Source organism: Ylistrum balloti, unplaced genomic scaffold (assembly GCF_031769215.1).
Source record: "Ylistrum balloti isolate Yb309-2 unplaced genomic scaffold, AGI_CSIRO_Ybal_v1 Utg370794, whole genome shotgun sequence".
Classification (NCBI taxonomy): domain Eukaryota; kingdom Metazoa; phylum Mollusca; class Bivalvia; order Pectinida; family Pectinidae; genus Ylistrum; species Ylistrum balloti.
In genome coordinates, this window is record NW_026782463.1 from 1344200 (window position 1) to 1351560 (window position 7361).

Sequence of the window (7361 nt, forward strand, 5' to 3'; positions counted from 1 at the left end):
TACTTATCTCGATGTCTGAATCTGTTGTAATTGTAGTTTCAATAATTAATTATGTATATAACATAAGTAAACACTGTATTAACAACATACACATAAACTGTATTGTATCCTGGCAGATCTACAGTCTGTTTGATTCTTTGTAAGTTCGCTGTACATTAGAAGGATGTTTTTAGATGGGTCATATCCATATCATGACTTAACTCTCAGTACTGAAATATGTCCGCACCATACCCAAATTGCGTATCCTCCATTGAACAAAACATTGACAGTGTGTTGTCGTATTAAATTCATACATCATTATTTAAACAAGTACACGTGTAATTATATGTCCTGTTTGTCCGCTAGGTTACTGTAGTCTTGTCACTTAAAATATATAGTGCATGTACACTAAAATTGATATTTGTCCGTTCCTCCCCCCTCCCCCCTCCAATCCCCCCCATTGCACCTTCCCTTCAATACTCCCCCCTTAACATGTAAATACCACATTTTTACTCTAAAAGTATCTCTCTAAAACTCTGTACAATGAAATGGTACAGTGCTTGTTTCTTTGTTTCTGTTGGATGTAGTTGCAGTTATTTTGTTTTGTTTTCAGGTCAATTGTTACTGAATTATTACATGAACATTTAGTATAAACATAGATCGATATCAGCACATCGATTGGTGTAGGCTTTAGGAGAAAGGAATTCATCAATCCCAAACATCAGGATAACTAAAATAAATCATTCTTCTTTGATTTATTTATGTGACCACGAATGGTGAGCGCCAAGATTCCTCCGGAATGCTTTGTAAACTGTAATCGATTTTTAATACCATTACACAAACATAGTCCCTTAAATTAAAGTCTTCTTAGTTGGAATGTAAAGTCAATGTGACTGTTGGTCATCATTTGTTGAAAGATTATCTTTTAGAATACAGTGTGTAGCAAATAACATCTTAATACTAGTTATTTCATGACACCCATTAGACATGTAAAATGGACAAGTACATTAAAGGATTAATTTTTTTTTTCACGGACTGATGTAAGAAACTGAACCTCGTGCAAATAAAGTACCATTTGCACGAAATTCACTTTCCTTCATCAGTCCATGCAAGCAACAAAACAGACAATCAATCCTTATATTCACATTAACCATTTTATGAATACCGCTTCTCGAACGCCCTTGACTCTACAGTACAATGTATTTTCATTTTGTAACATTGTTGCAGTTATTGTAAATGTGTAAACATAAATGAAATATTGTTAAATGATGCTATTGAAGCAAGCATTTTAAATTTTACTTTTAGTTTCAACAAATAGGAAGTTTTATAATGAACAAGTTTCGGAAAGTGTTCTTTAGTACGGGTTGTATCGCATAACAGTGACAATACTACGAATTTGTGATTTAGTGACACTTTAAGCGAGTCCGATGAAGTTGACAGATGTACCGTTTTGTCATTCGGGAAGCCCAGATCAACCACGGAGACCTCACAATGGTATGGTTGGACTTGTTCAACGCATACTTTTCTGTCCCCCACAAATTAATAAAGGCGCTAGAACATAATCACATCCCTGAACAAATAAAAAAAACTGTATGTCAGTTTTTTTATCAGATCATGTGTTTTTAAACAGTCTGCCTCATGCTAGTATCTGTCACTGGCATATAAAGCAGTTGTTTTACTCGTTAACACAAGTACAGTAGACATGTACAATGCAACATTTTTAAAGTTACAGTTACAGATAGGCGATGTCGATTTGGAAAAAGATGCAAGGAAGAATGATAGGAAATTTTACACCTTCTTGGACAGGGCCGTACCAGAAACGTCAAACTTTTCTCACAATTGATGGCAAATTGCTGAATCTAGGCGTCGCCTTGATTCATCTTGAACCATATTCAAAACAGCAGCAGCAGCCGCCGACAAACTCAGACGAAGGATTAAATATGAATGTGGAACAACAGGTCCAATCAGATCATACCAAGTCTTAATGACCCTGCACTGGCTGTTCAGATAACGAAGTTTACACGTGGTGCTTCTAAATTGATTATTGCAGAAGTTGTAACATACGTGAACATACCCAGTGACCATTCAGTGATGATGTATGTTCCGGAGGGTATCTTTAAAAAAGTACTGATCAAGGTGAAAGTATTTCCTCCGAGGCATCTGCATTTTCACATACTGTCGACCTGATCTACAACCCCGGGTCTAGCTATTAATATGACCTAAAACTCTTTCCCCTAACTTCATTCCAACAGTTCGGGACTTCAAGGCTGTATCCTTCTTTCAAGCAGCAGACACATGACAGTCATTTAATAGTTACAGTCACCCTTTGTTAACAACAATCCTTTTGTCACTGTCGGAAGCTCGGGGGATGGCGATTCTGTCTTAGTGTATGGCATTATGGGAATAAATATCTCCAGCAACTTTAGAAAGAGCTTTGCTGAAGTTGGCAAGACGCAATCTGCACAGAGCAAATAAATTACATTTCGTGCTATCAGCAAACAGGGTCACGGATTGCAGTTTATTTACTATCGCAACTGCAGCAGTCAGTCCTATTTTGGGACAAGAACCGTCGATTTACGTTTGAAATCAGTCGCGAATGACTTCAGGACTAAAAGAGTATATTCCTTTACTTAAGGAAACTTACCAACGCAATCGCCATTCACTGTTTATGCAGACAACAAGACGAATGTGATAATAACCACCACCACTGCCACCTCTGTTGCGCCTGGTACCATTCCAGATGTCCGTCGGATGACCCAAATGTATGGAAAAGAAGAAACGCGCGGAACTTGCAACATGTGATCTTTGACTTGCACCAATAGCAGTAGAGGGAAACGTTCATTAAACACCAGGTCCTTGAACTGGTGAGCTTATGCAATAGCCCGGCGTCCGTTGTCCCTCCTACCATCCGTCCGTTGATTTGTCTTCTACAAATCGCTACTAGTCATGAACGACTGGGCGGATTTGGACCAAAGGTCAGAAGCATCCTTTTCAATTTTGTATAAATGGGTCTGGCCTTCCAGGGGCCTGAGGGGCGGAGCCAAATGAAAAATTAAGCTTTCAAATCCTAATCTAAACGAAAAAGCGTGTCAGTCGAACATTTTGAAACGTTTTTTTACATGAGTTCTGTCGATTTAATGTTATCGTTTTATTTGTACTCTGCTGTTTGTTTTTTAATAAGAAAATAATTTGAGGCAATTGTCCTTTTTCTTACGATTTACGTGTCGTTATTATTGAAACTTGATGATAATACTAGTTTTATTTGTCACATAGATGTACAGAAGAAACATTTAGTAGGAGAGTTTATTTGCATTAACTAATTACGAAGAATGTCATGATTTTTCATTTTAAGGTTATTTATTTTCGTTCAGTGCTAGATGATAACATGGTACTTGCTCAGTATATTTGATTCCATTTTGTTCTTGTTTTCAGGAAACGGAGGAGAATTAATACTAGCATTCTTTCAAATTCTATATACCTGAAACTAGGTCACATTCCGGTTTATTCTGGTTACACAATGTGATTAAGTTGGATGTAATCTTAAAATTTCCTGAATAAAAAAAAATATCGTACAACGTTTTGGTTATATTCCAACTAAATAAATGTTTTTTAACAATCGTTTTGATCAAAATTTGTTTACAAAACTTGTTTAGATAAAATCGTCACTCGCTCTGCTACTTAAGTCTCTGGTAAAAAGTTTAACTAATATTGTTCCATACAATGTTGAAATTTAGAACTGATTGAGTTGTGTACAACTAAAAAATACAATAATATAAAGTTTAATAACATACGGACGGACGCCTGATCCGAGACGAACATCAATGTTTGTTTTTTTCCCGAAGAGTTCCATTTTGAATCTTAATTTGTAAAGAACGGGTGTTTTCCTTCCGAATATTCAAAGCAATACAAAATTATTAGGTTATAGCTGAAATAACGAAGCACGAAAAATTATATCTTTAATACTGTATATGTCTTACTATTAACGAAAATTTTACTATGTGTGTGTTCCAATTGGGTACACAACTACGGGAGGGATCTATTTGCTGTAGAGTTCAAACTCTAAAACGGACAGGATATATTTGTTAGAGAGGGTCACACTCTACAACCGGAGGAATCTGTTTGTTATAGAGGTATGCATGTACACTACAACGGGGGTGATCTGTTTGTTATAGAAATCACACTTTACAACTGGAGGGATCTATTTGTTATAGGGGTTACACTCTACAACGGGAGTGATCTGTTTATTATATAGAGGTCACATTCTACAACGGGAGTGATATGTTTGTTATATAGAGATCACATTCTACAACGGGAGTGATATGTTTGCTACAGAAGTCACACTCTACAACGTGAGGGATATATGTTTGTCATATAGGTCACACTCTACAACTGGAGGGATCTGTCTGTTATAAGACATGTTGAGGCAAAGAAGTGTGCGTTATATGGTCTGTATTTGATAACGAGGGGGGGGGGGGTGTGGCAAGTAAAGTGTCGGGGAAATCGTCTTTGCGTTACAATCGATATTCCTTTTTATATACTATATATTATATGTAGATTTTCTCGCTGATTTAGCAGTGGTAGATTTCAGGCCAGGGAGATATATTCAGATCAACCATTTACAGTTTCGATGCCTGAAATCATAATGTTCCTGTTTTTCATTCTTTTTGTCGTCTATCTTAATTCGTTAATTGCTTAATAACAAAATCTCACCATCGTTGAACTTTCTCAAATTGCTTTGATCTATCAAATCAATCGTGTCCCGTCCGTGTTATAAGCTCTGTCATTATTTCGTGCTCGCACATGCGCTATACATACAAACTCACCACTGAAAACGGTCACAAATGAAAATACAACACCGCCCCTTAGAAGACATTAAGTGTGACACAGGTTATATCAGTCACATCACATACATAAAACGTGAAACACATTTATATACTTCAACCGAAAATAATATTGCAAACTCTATATTATGATATAATCGCCCATTGTTCTACTCAACATTGTCTTTATAAATGGAGCAATGCTAACAGTGTGCTCCATCCATCTCCCTCCAAACTCTGACTTTACGAACAAACAACTAGACGAACTCCTATCGCAACTGCCTTCCCTTTCATACTTTTGGGTGATTTTAATGGTCATAACTACCTTTGGGGTTCACCCGACACTAATGACAGAGGAACAAAAATTGAAAAAAATTATATTGGAAAATAGCCTTTGCCTTTACAATAATACATCTCCAACTTATTGGCATCCCTCTTCCGGAACATTCTCGACCTTTATTTAACTTTATGTCACCGATCTTTGTTACTCGATTTCGAATGGACAGTGCATAACGATCTCTGTTGAAGCGACCACTTTCCAATATTTCTAAGGAATTGTGGATCCACTGAGAGCGATCATGTACCCCATTGGAAATTAAATAAAGCAGATTGGAGTAAATTTGAACATCTCAGTACCAAAATTCTCAACACCATTGATTTCCTGAATTTAGAAGACCCGATAGAATCCTTTACTACCGAACTTCTTGCGATAGCCGAAGAATGTATACCAAAGTCCAAAAGAAAACGCAGTAAAAATAACCTTGGATTAATGAAGATTGTGATAAAACTATTCGAAATAGGAAAACTGCTTTGAGGCAATTACAAAACAACACCACAAACGATAGCTTAAACAACTACAAAATTATTCGGGCAAAAGCCCGTCATGCTATACGCTTACACAAAAAATTGTCGTGGAGATCTTATGTGTCCAAATTAAATTCCAATACATCCACCAAAAATGTATGGGATATGATTAAACGAATCAGTGGTAAAACATCATTCAAAACAATGGGACATCTGAAAACTAATGGCTTTGGTATCGTCTGGAAATAAGCATTAAAAAAAATCAAAAATTTAAGACCATGCGTGAAAAAACTAAATTGAAATTCTCTTCCGAAAACAATGAAACTTACAAACAACCTTTCTCGATGTTAGAACCGTTGAAAAAATCACATGGCTCCGCAACAAGACCTGATGATATTCACTATCAGTTCCTAAAACGTCTACCAGAGTTATCATTAAGAAAACTTCTAGATATTTTTAACTATATTTTAAGATCGGGGAATATCCCAAAGTCATGGAAAATGGCAACTGTGATTCATATCCTCAAACAGGGTAAAGATACAACAGATCCCTCCAGTTACCGCCCAATATCACTCACGAGTTGCGCTTGTTAAATTATAGAGTGGATGATATATTCAAGATTAATATGGTATCTGGAATCCAATCGCGTAATATCACCCCTACAAAGCGATTAAGATCTAAGCGAGGTACCAACGATCATTTGGTTAGACTTGAAACCTTTATGCGTGAGGCTTTTCTAAAGAAGGAGAACTTGGTTGCTGTTTTCTTCGATTTGGAAAAGGCTTACGACACAATGTGGAAATACAACATGATGAAAGATCTGCATGATATAGGTATTAAAGGTAATCTACCAATTTTTATTTCAAATTTTCTATCAGATAGAGTGTTTCAAGTCCGGAATGGAACGACTCTTTCCGATGTTCATCAGCAGGAAATGGGTGTACCACAAAGTAGCATTCTTTCGGTTACACTTTTTGGTCTTAAAATTAACAGTATTGTCAAAACATCATCCCCTTCAATGGAGGGCGCTCTTTATGTGGATGACTTCATCATATACTATCGACCTAAGCATATAAATACCATCGAAAGAAAACTACAACAATGTTTGAATCAAATTTGGGCAGATGAATATGGTTTTAAATTTTCACAAGCAAAAACAGTTTGTATGCATTTTTGTCAAATTCGGAAACAACACGACGATCCAAATCTGTCTCTCCGTGGTGCACCAATTCCGGTTGTTGAGCAAACGAAATTCTTAGGTGTAATATTCGACAGGAAATTGTCGTTCCTTCCACACATAAAATACCTTAAAGCCAGGTGCCTTAAGGCACTGAATATTCTAAAGGTTGTGTCCCACACTGATTGGGGAGCCGATAGAAAAGTTTTGCTAAGACTCTATAGAGCCCTTATTAAGTCAAAATTGGACTACGGTTCCGTCGTGTATGGATCTGCTAGACCTTCATATTTAGAATTATTAGACACTGTTCATTACCAAGGGGTCAGGCTCACTCTCGGAGCTTTTAAGACCACGCCTACAGCAAGCCTCTATGTAGAGGCTAACGAACCATCACTATATAGCCATCGAAATAAATTGGCTTTGCAATACATCATTCAGCTTAGGTCAACTATTTCAAATCCTGTTTTTCCTGTATTTGATCCAAAATATAAAACCTTGTTTCAAGGCAAACCAAAAACCATTCCAGCATTTGGTATTCGAATTTCCACTCTTTTACAAAACACAAATATTGATGTTAACCA